We start from the raw sequence: 15,714 nt of genomic DNA, 5'->3' as shown, positions 1-15,714 counted from the left end.
CAATACACACTGGCGGTAACATTTGATGGGTCGTTTTTGTGTTTGAAAAAAAAAATTTACTCGAAATGTCACAAAATGGCAAGTTACTAATATACTGACAACAAAAATCAATGATAAAACAGTGTAAATACAGCTGGAAAACAGTGAAAAATGAACCTAATTAATTATTCAAGGTCCAGTGCATGATGGGAACCCCAGTATCAGGAAAGTTGAGTCATTTTTACTTAATTTTATTGAGTTGATATTTACACTTTCATTTCTACTCGCTTGAATTAAGGACTGATATGGAATTTACTGGAATGAACTATCTTTTTCATGTAAATTACATTGTTTTTTTTTTCCACTAGTATTTACTTCACCAAAAAAATCATTTTTACAGTGTAGTATCGAATCAGTAAATTATTCTTGTCAATCAATAAAAAAACTAATTAATCACACGTTTTCTGTAATTAATCGCACCTACATTAACATTTGTAATATAGAATTTCACACTGGATCTACAATAGAGCAATATAAAGACGGTATATTTTAAATATTTGTTTAATGGCATCTTTTACTGAATGAAAGCCAGTATGACTGCTACTGATGTCTCTTTTAAATGGATTATTTTCTCTATTTCTGGAGATGAAATGAGCAATTTTGATTGGTTGTTTTTGACCTGTAAGCTTTTGTATTTAAAATATCAAGCTCAAAACTACCATGATTTTGATGGAAATTGTGTGGGAAAACATAAAAATACATAATTTATAATAAACATAATTTGCTGAAATGTTGCTTCTCTCATGAGCCATACTTAGTTTAGTGGCATAAATTATTAACTTAAAATAAGCAATGTCTATCTTTAGACTTGGCATCAGATTGCATGAGAATAAGATTTCCTTTACAGGTTACAGAAATACCCATGAGTGTTTTCTTTTTCTGGTAGGCTATATTTGGCAGGAGGCATCAAGTTGACGGCGTGTTTTGGCTGTTTTCCCATTCGCTTTTTTGATAAAGTTTTGCTTTCCATCTCAACATCTGTGCCATTGTCTATATTCTTTAAAAATCACTGCTTTCACTGTTGTAACCCTATTGTGACACCGGATCAAACCGGATCTTGCAGCACTGGGTCAAACCCCCCTGTTGGCGAAGGCCAGATTTGCAGCTGAGACAACATTCATACATTGAAATTCATTGAAATCGATTCTTTCACAGCGATGTCTGTTATTTGCATATAAAGTCTCACGTTGTAACCTCAGCAAACCTTCACTCTAATTTCATCTTAATCCTGTAGTAAACACCCATTCGAAGCCCAAGATAGGATAAAGGCTGGAGAATCCCAAAACCAACTTAGACCAAGCCGACTGCTCGATGTAAACATACTATACATTTCTCAGCCACAAGAGGGCGCTGTTTCACAGCCACAACAGCATGTCCTAGTACGCATTACTACGTCAGCTTATTAATGTATAGACAACTTGTTCAAACCAGACAGAGTGTTCCAGGAAAGGATGTTCTGTTCTTATGGCCACAGAGATCATGCATATAAACACACACACACATCCACGCACACACAGCCCTATAATAACTGCATGACATTTTTGTTTCACATATAATTAGGCGAAAAAGGGAAAGAAGAGGTTGTACTAAATGCTTTGTTATGGACCCATCCAGACTAATTCAATTAGCGTCCACCAATTAGACACAGAGAACAGACAAAACACTCATCAACCTCAACAATGGGTCCAGACAGTAGCAGAAGGCAACAGACCAGGAAAGCGCTGGATCAGAGCTTGTGAACCGATGTAATGGGATTCAGTAAAGTACACTATGTAACTTTTGGCCATCTAGCGGTTAAAAAAACCAAAACTGAATGTATTTTGTGGAAGAACATTGTTTTGGTTGTGCTTCGTCTCTGTGTGTGTGCGGATGAATATGATTAAACTGCTCATAAAACGTTCTCTATGGGTTTAAAGGGATAGTTCATTTTGAAATTAATTTTTGGTATGTTTTATCTTACCTCAAGGGCATCCAAGATGTAGGTGTCTTTGTTTCCGCAGTATTTTCAATTTTGATATGTTTAGGTCAAACCGTTGTTGTCTGTCAGTCATATAATGGAGGTCTATGGTCACCACCTCAAAGAGCATGCACAGAGAAGTCCAAATTAAACATGATTTAATGACTCGTAAATGTAAGTACACATTGATGGCCTAAGACACGAAACGAGCGGTTTGTGTGAGAAAACGAACAGTATTTATATCGTTTTTACCTCTTGTAACCACAGACACATCCAAGTGATCTGAAGGCAAGGGCGCTTCGGTCTGCGCAAGCGCTGGAAGTGATCTCTTGCGCGTGTACGTCACTCGATTTCGGAAGTTTTACCTTAGTGTACTTGCATATACGAGTCATTAAATCATGTTTAATTTGGACTTCTCTGTGCATGCTCTTTGAGGTGGTGACCATAGACCTCCATTATATGACTGATAGACAACAACGGTTTGACCTAAAAATATAAAACTTGAAAATACTGTGGAAACAAAGACACCTACATCTTGGATGCCCTTGAGGTAAGATAAAACATACCAAAAATTATTTTCAAAGTGAACTATCCCTTTAAGAGATATTACCAGTTTAGATGGAAAGGATGTCAAGCTGACTAGCTGAAGACATTACTGTATCTTTACACACCAATACAACAACCATAATGAAATGAGACTTCACAATAAATAATGCTTTATAATGGACTAGATGCATATGGCTATTTATATGTTCAATAAAATAGCGTACCAAAGAGTAACAGGACAAAAACATGTTTTGGTAGAAGAATTTATGATGTATTGACTGAACAAACAAAAAAGTTACATTTAAATTCAGACAGCATTCTGTTTATTAAATCGTATTTCCATTATTAATCCTGATGACATGAGGATTAGTCTTAGTTTGTCTCCAAGAATGCAACATTCATGCACAATCCAAACAAGTCAAAGCATGTTTTTCTCAGTAGGACACATTAACTAAAGTGACATTGTTGTTGGATTTGTGAATTTAGGAATTTGACGCGGACTCGTGAGCTGAACCACACGCCCCAGGGAATAGTGTGTGGAGGGGAGGTGGATTGTTGACGTGCAAAGAAAAAATTGGAGGGGTCGTTTTGGGGAGGGGATATTTTAGTTGAGAACAGGGTGGGGAAACTGGTCAAAAGCGATCTGAGCTGGATTAGGGCAGATATTCTGTGAACTGAAGCCATGCAGCCGCTCTCAGCCTCAGACGTCACGCCCCCGAATGCGTGAGCCACACAAAACTGGAAACACTTTGGGAGTTTCGAAGCCGTCATCTGATTGGTGATGACAAGAGACGTGTGTGTCGTGTTCTTAACGATCCGCCTGGAACATAGATGACGGGAAGCCAAACCCCCTCATGGAAGAAGAACGCCGTCGTGTTTATAAGTGACAATGATCAACTAAACGCTTTCATGTGTAAAGTTCGCAGCATAGACTCTTTAAAGGGATAGTTCACTTTGAAATTAATTTTTGATATGTTTTATCTTACCTCAAGGGCATCCAAGATGTAGTGTCTTTGTTTCAGCAGTTTCAATTTTGATATTTTTAGGTCAAACCGTTCTTGTCTGTCAGTCATATAATGGAGGTCTATGGTCACCACCTCAAAGGGCATGCACAGAGAAGTCCAAATTAAACATGATTTAATGACTCGTAAATGTAAGTACACATTGATGGCCTAAGACACGAAATGAGCAGTATTTATATCGTTTTTACCTCTTGTAATCACAGTCATGTCCAAGTACTCTGAGGGCACGGGCGCTTCGGTCTGTGCAAGCGCCGGAAGTGATCTAAATATGGTTGTGAAAACAATTCAACATTGTCTGTTGATATATATCGAAATCGTCTTTCATTGCGATTGAATAATGATCTTGCTGCTCTTTTCCTGAATACATTTGATGGCCACTTCTCTCAATGCCACACAAAACAAACAGAGTTGATTAGATTTGGCTAAACCATCAATAATAAGGGGGGAAACCATAAATCCACGTGATTGGAGCAACAAAAAAATATCTGTAATCACACAATCACTGATTAGAAATAATGCTCTTGTTAAGTACCACACAACAGACAATCCATGTTATAAGGTAAAGAGTTTAAAGCTCATGTGAATTTGGTGAAGCAAAACCAATCCACTCCATCAATCAACATACACTGCTGTGTTCCTGCACTCTCAGAAAAAAAAGGTACAAAAGCTGTCACTGGGGCTGTACCTTCTCAAAAGTACTTAAAGGGTGCATATTGGTACCTAAAATGTACATAATAGCATCTAAATGTCCATATTAGCACCTAAAATGTACATATTAGCACCTGAAATATACATAATAGCACCTAAAATGTCCATATTAGCACCTAAAATGTACATAATAGCACCGAAAATGTCCATATTAGCACCTAAAATGTCCATATTACCACCTGAAATATACATAATAGCACCTAAAATGTCCATATTCGCACCTAAAATATACATAACAGCACCTAAAATGTCCATATTAGCACCTAAAATGTACATATTAGCACCTAAAATGTCCATATTAGCACCTGCAATGTACATAACAGCACCTAAAATGTCCATATTAGCACCTAAAATGTACATAATAGCACCTAAAATGTCCATATTAGCACCTAAAATGTACATAATAGCACCGAAAATGTCCATATTAGCACCTAAAATGTCCATATTACCACCTGAAATATACATAATAGCACCTAAAATGTCCATATTCGCACCTAAAATATACATAACACCACCTAAAATGTCCATATAGCACCTGTAATGTACATACTAGCACCTGCAATGTACATAACAGCACCTAAAATGTCCATATTAGCACCTAATATGTACATATTAGCACCTAAAATGTACATAATAGCATCTAAAATGTCCATATTAGCACCTAAAATGTCCATGATAGCACCTAAAATATACATAACACCACCTAAAATGTCCATATAGCACCTGCAATGTACATAACAGCACCTAAAATGTCCATATTAGCACCTAAAATGTACATAATAGCACCTAAAATGTACATAATAGCATCTAAAATGTCCATATTAGCATCTAAAATGTCCATATTATCACCTAAAATGTACACATTAGCACCTAAAATGAACAAAAGTTATCCCTTTTGAAAAGGTACAGCCCTAGTGACGGCTTTTGTACCTTTTTTTCTGAGAGTGTGGAAAACTTGATAGTTTTCATTAATAATGCCTTAATGAATCTTAATTATTAAATGTAATTAAAACATAAGTGACAGAATTATCAACCTTATTATTCTAAAATAGATTTACACTTGCCGGGTGGCTTACCATGAGGTCCCAGGAGTCAAGCAATTTTTAAAAAAAAATCTGGACCACATCTGTGATGACACACCAATCACAAAATGTATTTCATATCCAATAGACATTCAGCTACAACACAGTAATAGTTGTTTTGATTGACTTACAAAATTAACCCTTTACAGTACCAAAAAGCTTAAGTGTCCCACTCAACCTGATGTCCCACTCTACCTGAATTCACCCTACTGAATACTAGAAAATAACAGCCTAGCATGCTTTCAGCAAATACAAGAATCAAATGTAAAATAATTGACATAAACATTTCTTTGTTTGCCCATGCATGCATGATGTAATCCACTGTCTGTAATGATGACCTTGATTGTTTCATCTCACACCGTTGCTATTCCTAGCCTTGATATCTGACCGCAACAAGACCGTTTCATTATACCGCCTGGCTGCATGCAGGCCAAAGAATCCTTCACGAGGTATCAGTCAAATCCCAGTTTAAACATGTCTTTTACTTGCGGGAGCAAGGTTTTCAGAGGGTTTAAGATGCATAAGCCAAGTATTTTTGCAAGTGTGCCGGTACTTGACGCCCTTTTACAACTGAATAACCATTTTAAGATACATTATTAAAATTCTCATTTTGTTAAAACCTTCCATGCAGGTCTGAGATCAGTATTCATTTGGATCTATAAAAAAAAGCTTGAAATGAAAACGAGTGATTTATCCAACTCTTTCAGACGCTAGCTTACAATTCACCGTCTGCTTATGTGTGTCGGGTCGAAACGTTGCACATTTTAATAAATCGATTTTTAAGTAGCAGTGCAGTGTGCCTATTTTTGTTTAGTCTGGTCTAGTGCTTTATTTGATCGTGCACCTGCCTATGGGTTTTTTTGTTTTGTTTTTACATTTTTTTATGTGCACATACTTTGAAATTTTTAAGTGCGTCACTCATTGAAAATGCTTCAGTTCAGATCTGCAAAATTCTTCTTCACACACCTTCCTTGTCAAAGTCAGGCAAACGGGAGGAGTTAAACAGGAGAAACAGGTGAGACGAGGAGAGAGAGAGAAACATGGAACATAAAATTGGCTTTATTCAGAGAGACATTTTTTTGGGGCCAAGTCAAAAACAATGAGAATTTTAATTGCTTGTTTTTTGGAGTGTGTTGTAAAGGAGTTTTTGAGTTCAAATCGGACCTCAGCTAATGAACCGAAGAAAGAAAATCCAACACAACTCAAAACAATTTCCCGCTGTCCGTTTTGGACGTTACACAATGAGAATTCAAAGAAAACCTCAGGGTTTATTTACCCTTTTAACACCGTTCCCGAGTCAGCCTCCAAACTAACGCCTTCAGAGCTGACAAACTCAGACTGCTCTCTGATCAGGGGCAAACAGATTAATGCTATTGGTACCAAGTCACACAATACTAATGACCATCAATGGGGGGCCTTGGCCTTCCACCCAGATTGTGCAGCCGACTCGCTGTTCAGAATCCTAATCCGTTTCTCCTTTGGAATTGGCCTCTGTAAATTTCCACTAGTGAAAAACCGCAAACAGACTGTCGAAACGAATACGGGCGTAAATACACATTTCCCGGTATGCTGGTGTTGCTGGCATGCGTTTCCTTAAAGTATAAAGATGAGCTTTTTTTAACTCATTAGAATTTTCCATGCTATCGGGACCATATATGATCTGAAGTATAGTGTTATTTTTTTTTTTACAGTCATTTAAATTATAGATTCAGAGTGTTTAATGATGCTGGGAGTCTGAATTTAAGAGCACTGATGCCTAACGTGTAGTTATGTAAATAAATAAATAAATAAATGAATGAATAAATAAAATAAATGGCCAAGTGTTATGATGTAAGATTTTTGTTTAAAAAAATAAGTCATAAAAAAAGATAATAAATCCAACTAAACATTAAAACACCCTAATGGCTTTGCCTTTGTGGGCAGTTTTACATCAAACACAGAACGTTCCCCTTACGTTCCCGAATAGTCCCATGAGGGTATTTTTTTGGGACCCAAACAAGAACGTTATAGGAACGTTCCAGGTTATTTTTAGGTTCCATTTTTATAACGTAAGAGAATGTTCCAGGAACGTTCCCTTAACCTTAAGGTAAAGTTCTAGGAACGTTCTGGGAACCAAAAACTAACGTTCCCAGAACCTAAATTTGTTTGATGGGATGAGAGTAAAAGTATCGGTGAATGTTCTCTCAATGAATGCATGAACGTGTCATTAAAGCACACACCTATAATCCTATCTTGCTATCATTTGGGTTTGTATTCCTTTACATGTCCACTAATTAAATTAATCATGCACGTGATTGAAAAAGATTTAGCATTTTAGCAGCAACACTCAAAGCCAAAACTCAAGTCCTTGCACGTGTAAAAGTTCTGAAAAGTTGCATGAATCGATCCTGAATGAATAGTGAGAATGTTTCCCTATGCGTTGCTGGAGACCTGGCAGCTCTGAGTGAAAGAGGAGGAGGAGGAGGAGGAGGAGGAGGAGGCGGCAGGGCGTGCTGCTCAGATAAGCTATTTAAAGCTGAACGTTCAGTGTGCTCAAAACTAAAGCTTTCCATGTTGTCATCCTGAACGGGTTCTGCCATCGCCAGTGAACTGTCAGTGAGTTGGAGAACTAGGCTATCGGAAGTCACTTGGAATTTGACAGTGACAAAGTTCGTGCAAGAACCAATCGGTGAGTCCATTTGATAACGTTTTTTTTACTTTTTATTAACATTATTTTAAAAACACCGAATTAGAGTGCAAATTCCGAAAGTGAATTGGCAGTCGTGTGGGTAAACACTGGAGGTGTGCGTGTCAAAAGTGGGAGTGTCAGTCTCATTATACAATGACAAACTTATAGCCTACCTCAGGGACTGTAGGCTTATTGTTAAACAAATTGTTGTCATTATGAAGGAAAAATAACATAAAAGCCTGGCCTGTCCATTCGTTTAGCTATATTAAATGTATAAGCTAACAATACTGTAAACTACTAATGTGCAGTTAAGCCTAATATAATATTGCTCTCGACAAGAACACTTTAACATTTTAAAAAGTATGAGTCACTTTGTATTTTACAATGAATGTTTATTTTTTTATATAATTATTCACCTACAGAGTGCTACATTTTACTGTTTGTTTTGTATTTTTAATGAAAACTGCATTGCCCGTGTTTATGATTGCGTATAAAGTCTCATTTAGAATAATAGGGCTATTCATTCATCACGTGACCTATTGATCATCTATTTTATTTACGGGAACCAAAATAAATCGTTTCCAAGATAGGTGTGGCAACCACAACTTCTATTTTATTATTATTATTTTTTTAACAGTAGGCCTAATTCTTCTGACAGGTTGAATTCCCTGAGGGTTATCATTAAAACAATAAATCAATCCACGAACTCTTCGTCATTCAGACAGCATTATATTGGCTCGTTAGACGTTTATTCATCGCTTGGCACACCAATTAACAGCAAAGAAGGTGCTCAGGTAGTCCTATCTTACTTTTCGCTTAAAGAGATTTACTTTTCCTCTGAACTCTGGCTGATCTCTTGCTCTGAGATTTTATGTAACGTACTTTTCAGCGAATGATGCGTCTGGACCAAGAATAGCCCTGTTGTCTCCACATGGAAATCATTAGAGATTTTGTAAACATTCTTTAATAATTAATAAACTGGCATGCTTCCGCCTGTCCCCAGTCCCCACCCCCTCTCTCCCCCCATCGCCCGAGTGGACCACCGCATGCCCGAGCCGAGCGTCACGTACTGCACATACACACAAAAATACTCAATGGGAAAGCGCATGTGCGCGGGCACGCGGGGGTGGGGAGCATTCTTAAAAATAAAGGTTCCAAAAGAGGGGTTTTGCAGTCATGCCAAGAACCAATTTTGGTTCTACAAAGAACATTTTAGTGAAACGTTCTAAAAAGAGTCATGTTTCCGTTTCTCACTAAAAGGAACCTTTTGTGGAATGGAAGGTTCCATGGATGTGTAGGCTAAAGGTTCTTCATGAAACTATCAACTCCAAATAACCTTTATTTTTAAGAGTGTGGGGGTTGATAGAAATCAAAATCATAAAATTAAAATCCTTGAGATCCTTCACTCAAATGTATGATGATACAAGAACCTAAATCACAGCATTTGCATTCAATCGAACACCTTTTTTTTTTTAAATTGATTGAATACTAAAAATAAAGGTTCCATTTTTGGTTCCCTTATTATTCAGGGATCAGTTCTTAATAATAATTTCTTAAAAATATTTCTGATATTGTGAAAAACATCTTTAAAAAAAAAAAATCTCTACAACCCTTTGTGCACTGGAAAGAATCCATGAATCTTTGAAGGTTTGTATGGAAGCTTGTTTCCACCGAAAAATATAAAAGGTAATTGCGACTTTTTATCTCACAATTCTGACTTTTTTCTCACAATTGTGAGATATAAAGTCAGAATCGCGAGATATAAAGTCGCAATTGCATGTTATAAAGTCAGAATTGTGAGTTATAAAAGTCAGAATTGTGAGTTATAAAAGTCAGAATTGCGAGATATAAAGTCAGAATTGCGAGATATAAAGTCGCAATTGCGTGTTTTAAAGTCTGAAATGCATGAAGTCAGAATTGTGAGATTTAAACTATTCTGAGTAGACTAACTTTTTTCCCCCTTAGAATTGGCCTAATAAGTCGCAATTCTGTGAAATGTCAGAATTTCGACATATAAACTCGCAATTAAAGGGATACTCCACTTTTTTTTGGAAATAGGCTCATTTACCACTCCCCCAGAGTTAAACAGTTGAGTTTTACCGTTTTCGAATCCATTTAGTCGATTTTCTGATATTTAGAAGAATATCAGTAACCAGACAGTTTCTGGTCTCATTAACTGCCATAGGAAAAAAAAATACACTATGGAAGTCAATGAGACCAGAAATTGTCTGGTTACTGATATTCTATTAAATATCAGAAAATCAGATGAATGGATTCGAAAACGGTAAAACTCAACTCTTCTCAACTCTGGGGGAGCCTATTTCCAAAAAAAGTGGAGTATCCCTTTAAAAGAAAGAAAGACATGCCCATCTTGGATGACATGGGGGTGAGTAAAATATCAGCAAAAGTTTTTTTTAAAAAGTGAACTAATCCTACGTCAACTTATTCTAACCCTAACCTTACAGACCACCACCAGTCTACACTAATGAGAGAGTTAGCTGACATAGTTTGAAAGTTAGATTTTCTAAAGTGGACCACCAACGGCAATATGTTGTAATAATGAAAAAAAGACATTTAAACAAACCTCTTGAATATGCAATACCGAGAATACTCCAAGAAAAATGCCCTAAATCACTGAGAGATGGTTTGTTTCTGAGGGTGTATAATTGGATGTGTCCAAAAGTGTCTCATTCTCAGAAAAGAGTCGCAGATGGAGGTAAAGAAGAACGAAGTGTCTCAACTAGAGATTCCCAAACCATGTCAGTCCTGAGAGTGTGCTTAACCTATACGAGACAAAACACAGGCATACAGATACACAAACACATGGATCGCCATGTTAGGTCACAAGTCTAGATTAAACACCCTATAAGGATGTGTATGTGTTTGCTAGTGACATGCACTTGTGTTCATGTACTACAAAGCAGATGCAAACAACTTCAAACTGTCTTGCGTCATTTCTGGGTCTGCAAACAAGAGCCTTTCCAAAAATACGAATTTTTTTCCATTGTTATTCCTCCCCAATATGTTTCTGGGCCTTTTCAATTATGCATTTTACACACAAAGAACTAAGAAAAAACTGAGACGTGCCTTTCCGCATGAACTATGTTTTGCGTGAGTTATAAAAAGGTCTGAGAGGAGACAAGAAAAGAGGAATTGTTGCGGATAAATGCATATCATATGATTGGCACAAGACGTAATGGAAATGTGTGTGCGCCTTTACTGGAACCGAGGGAAATTTAATAAAAAACAACATTGGAAAACATTTTGGAGAAAAATGTTCTCCACAAACGCTCTGAGGTTCTTGAGGTTTGATGCAAACCATCTGAGGTTGTGTAAAAGACTACGAAGAGGTTAAGATCATTTCATCAGCAGTTTTTATGCCTATAACGAAAAGAAGACATTTAGACAAACACGGAGTGAAACCAAACTAATCTCTCTTATCATTTTGACTCTTTAAGATCTGAAAATATAAACCTGCAAAATGATCGTAAGGCTGAAACTCACATAAAACAACAAATTAAATGCTAATGACTAATGAATAGAGATGCTATATTCATTATTCCACCATAAAAGGAGCTAATCAAACTCCATTTATTTCCAAAATATATATATATTTTTTTGTATCAACTCAAACATTAGCAGTGGCTACACTCTCAGAAAAAAAGGTACAAAAGCTGTCACTGGGGCTGTACCTTTTCAAAAGGTACACTTTTGTACCCAAAGGCTGCATATTGGTACCTTAGTGGTACATATTAGCTCATGAACTGGACATATTAGCACCTAAAAATGTACATATTAGTACCTAAGTGTACATATTAGCACCTAAAATGTACATATTAGCTCCTGAAATGGACATATTATCACCTAAAATGTACATATAGCTCCTGAAATTGACATATTATCACCTAAAATGTACTTAGCACCTAAAATGTACATTTTAGTACCTAAATGTACATATTAGCACCTAAAAATTGACATATTATCACCTAAAATGTACATTTTAGTACCTAAATGTACATATTAGCACCCAAGTGTACATATTAGCACCTAAAATGTACATATAGCTCCTGAAATTGACATATTATCACCTAAAATGTACTTAGCACCTAAAATGTACATTTTAGTACCTAAATGTACATATTAGCACCTAAAAATGGACATATTATCACCTAAAATGTACATTTTAGTACCTAAATGTACATATTAGCACCTAAATGTACATATCAGCACCTAAAATGTACATATCAGCACCTAAAATGTACATATTAACACTTAAAATGAACATATTATTAGCACCTAAAATGGACAAAAGTTTACCTTTTGAAAAGGTACAGCCCCAGTGACAGCTTTTGTACCTTTTTTTCTGAGAGTGTAAGAGCATTTAATCTGAATTTTGCATGTTTTGTCCTCAAGCATTTAGACTCAAGTTAACAAGCTGAACGAAAACATGACAGATTTCCGATGATTTACGAGTTCACCGCAGAAATGACAGCGGAGGGTTGGGTGGGAACAGAGTTATGCATGACAGTAAACGTCCATATTTCTGTGGCGTGTGGTGACATGGTTTTGTGACGGTCATTTTACTGGTTAATGAAGTTTCTGTGTGAGAGACATGCAGCTGGATGGAAAACATCGTCTGCCCTGCATTGCATTGGATGCTTGACAACTATGATCCAATGACCTATTACACACGCTCTGTTGTAGTTTGTGATCCACCATGTGCAGGTTTCTGAAGCAGACATAATTCATAGAGCACACACACAAGTGTAAAAGCCAAGTCATTAAAAATTAACCATTAACCCTGTATACTACAAACCAAAGGCCATGCAAAACCAGGGGGGAAAGCTGATAAGAGATCCATTGGACACTCAGTCACATAAAGATCTCGAGATGTGTTTGTCTTTAGGTTCTGATAAAAGTTAACTGAGCCATAACCAAACCCTCATATTAAAAAATTGCAGGGTGCATCCCAAACATGTCAAAATGAGTTTACGCATAAATCCCAAACAGAAACTGCCATTATAAAGCTTGGAAGAGCCACTACATTTTTTTTTTAGTGTAACTCCGATTGTGTTCGTCTGAAAGAAGAAAGTAATATACATATAGGATGGCCTGAGGGCGAGTAAATCATGGGGTGATTTTCATTTTTGGGTGAACCGTCCCTTTAAAAGTGATTTTTGGGTGAACTGTCCCTTTAAAAGTGATTTACAAAATGCTTATCGTCACAAAAACTATCAGGGAACTTGACCTAAGTCCCAATCAAGGATTTATTAGATCGGATGTCTCCGGTCAGTCTCTCCAATGACGTCGCTTTATGGGATTAGAGTTGAAGTCTACATGCACACACACGTCTGCAGCTAATGAGATTACCGCTATGCATAAAACCCGGTCACTGTGAAGTTTTAGAAAACTAATAAACATAGCAAACTGAAGCTGTTTTACAATACAGTACAAGAAAGGCAAATGGCAATCGACATTTAATTTCCCACCAGCTGTTTAACCCCTGTTATGAATGACGAGATAAGGACTGGTTTGACTGACAGGACTGGTGTTTCTCTTGTGTTTTAGCGCCCCCTGCTGGTGAAATGGGTGTAAAAATGCTGCAGTGCTTCCCCTTCTACAGACGCTGCAAGGAGAGGTGCAAAAGACAGTGCCCTCCTGAGACGGGTGAGTATTTCTTACTCTCAAAACTGTATAATGACAAATTGTAATAATAATTGATGGCTAAATGATAAACTGGTTGTGTAAAATACAAGCAGAGAAAACTGTGTTCTCTAATGTCAAGTGTAAACCTGAAAAACACACTTAGCCTAAGTAAAACATAGCGAGAATAACTACCAATTCCAATGTCACTTGTGTAAATGGATTTTATCTTATTTTATTATTCACAAAACCTAAGATGTCAGTGAATAACAAGAAACAGTTGATTTGTGAGGAGAGTAAATCACATTTATTTTCTAAAATCGCTCAATATTGTAAGAAATCCAAGTCGACACAAAGCCTCTTAACGTCGATAAACACTTAAAACTTGGTTAAGCTCAATTTCCGAAAAGGGGTCTCTTCAACGAAAAGGGGAAATAAAATAATGTTCAGTAAAATTAAATTAAATGGTCAGAGCCTACTTACACTGGACGTGCTGGTTTCGGCTGTGTCCTCATTTGATAAAGTCCATGAAACACTTGCTAATGCACTCGTGAGCCTTGTTGACTAGTTTGGGTAAACAAGAGATACAGTTCCTCCAATGCCCGGTAGATGGCGATGCCGCTTTTTTGTAGAAGGAATAAACTGCTGCAGAAAAATGAAAATTATGTCACTAATTTATCAAACCTGTAAGACTTTTGTCATCATCGGAACACAAATGAAGATCTATTTGATGAAATTGAGAGGTATCTGCCCCTCCATTGACAGCTATGAAAAGGTTCACAAAGAGATCGTAAAACTAGCTAATCCATACGAGTATAGTCCAATGTTTTCTTTATATGATGCACGGATTGAATTTAGGCTTCTGTTCATGTTTGTTGATCAAGGTTAATACACTAATAAAAGACTTAATTAAATCAGTGCATCGTATAAAGAAAAAAACTAAACTAAATTCATATGGATTAGTTTTACGATCTCTTTGTGAACTTTTTCAGATTTCATTAACAAGATCGTCATTTGTGTTCTGATAAACAAAAGTATTTCAGGTTTGGGAAGACATGAGGGTGAGAAATGAATGGCAGAAATTTTGGGTGAACTATCTCTTTAAGTTCCAAGCAGACATTTTCTAACTTCTTTTCATTTCTACTCATGTCTTCAGTGGTAGCAAGTGAAGAGCTGAAGCCCCGGCTGTCCTCCACCACCTCTTGGGGCAGTGAAGGCGACAGCACCAGCAGTCCCACAAGTTGCCCACAGGCCTATTTTTCCCACAAGGCTCGGCTCTCGCTTCGGCACCAGATGGATAGCAACATCAATGCAGTGGACGCCACATACTAACTTTCTTCTGCGAGTGATCCCTGGAGAATCCTTGAAAGTAAACCAGATTTTCCGCCCCAATCCAGAGCGTTTGAGAGGAACTGGGGGACGAGTCATTAGTAGGGACAAGCAGTTTGGACACTCATGAGCGTCAGCTGTATGCATTGTAACAATGTGATGATAAGTGTTTGATGTTCTCTAACAGTAACGGTACAGCTGAGTGTGATTGGTTAAGGAGGAAATTGTGAAACACATTTTTAGGGGCAATGTTTACATGATCACAAAGTGCTTTTTTATTTCTTAGCTTGTAGCACCATCTCTGCTATAAATGCGTCTTCACGATCTGAACTGGATGGTTTAATCAGAGGAGACTGAGCCAGAATTTGTCTACCGATTATTTTGCCTGTCAAATTTAACCACGCTTTGCCTCGTTGATTATAAAGTCAGTGTACTGTTAAAGCAACTGAATGTTTTTCTCTTTCACATAAATGGAAAGGTCTCTAAAGTTTATTTTGCTTTCTATGCAAGTTCCATTTTCTAGCCCATATACACAATCTGTTCATTTTTTCTGAAACAGACCCATCATAAACACTTTTTGTTTGAAAAGTGTTTGTTTTACGAACTCTATGTAACGTAAAACTAATGTAGAATTATAAAGTTTTTCTTTGCATGTTTAAAACCAGTCAAGTGAATTGGTAAAGACGTGTTTGAATAACAGGTTTTAACATTATGCATATG

At 36.9% G+C, this 15,714-nt stretch overlaps 1 long non-coding RNA gene across 1 annotated transcript; it reads left to right on the top strand.

The window, feature by feature from the left end:
• The first annotated feature begins 7,892 nt into the window (after positions 1-7,892).
• LOC120469330 (uncharacterized) lies at positions 7,893-15,324 on the top strand. Its single transcript, XR_005620361.2, has 3 exons — positions 7,893-8,022; positions 13,591-13,689; positions 14,822-15,324. It is a non-coding gene; the product is annotated as an uncharacterized LOC120469330 (long non-coding RNA).
• The last annotated feature ends 390 nt before the right edge of the window (positions 15,325-15,714 follow it).

This window comes from Pimephales promelas, chromosome 1, assembly GCF_988280905.1.
Source record: "Pimephales promelas chromosome 1, fPimPro1.hap1.1, whole genome shotgun sequence".
Lineage (NCBI taxonomy): Eukaryota > Metazoa > Chordata > Actinopteri > Cypriniformes > Leuciscidae > Pimephales > Pimephales promelas.
The sequence above is the reverse complement of the archived record's forward strand: the minus strand, read 5'-3'. Positions and strand labels throughout refer to the sequence as shown.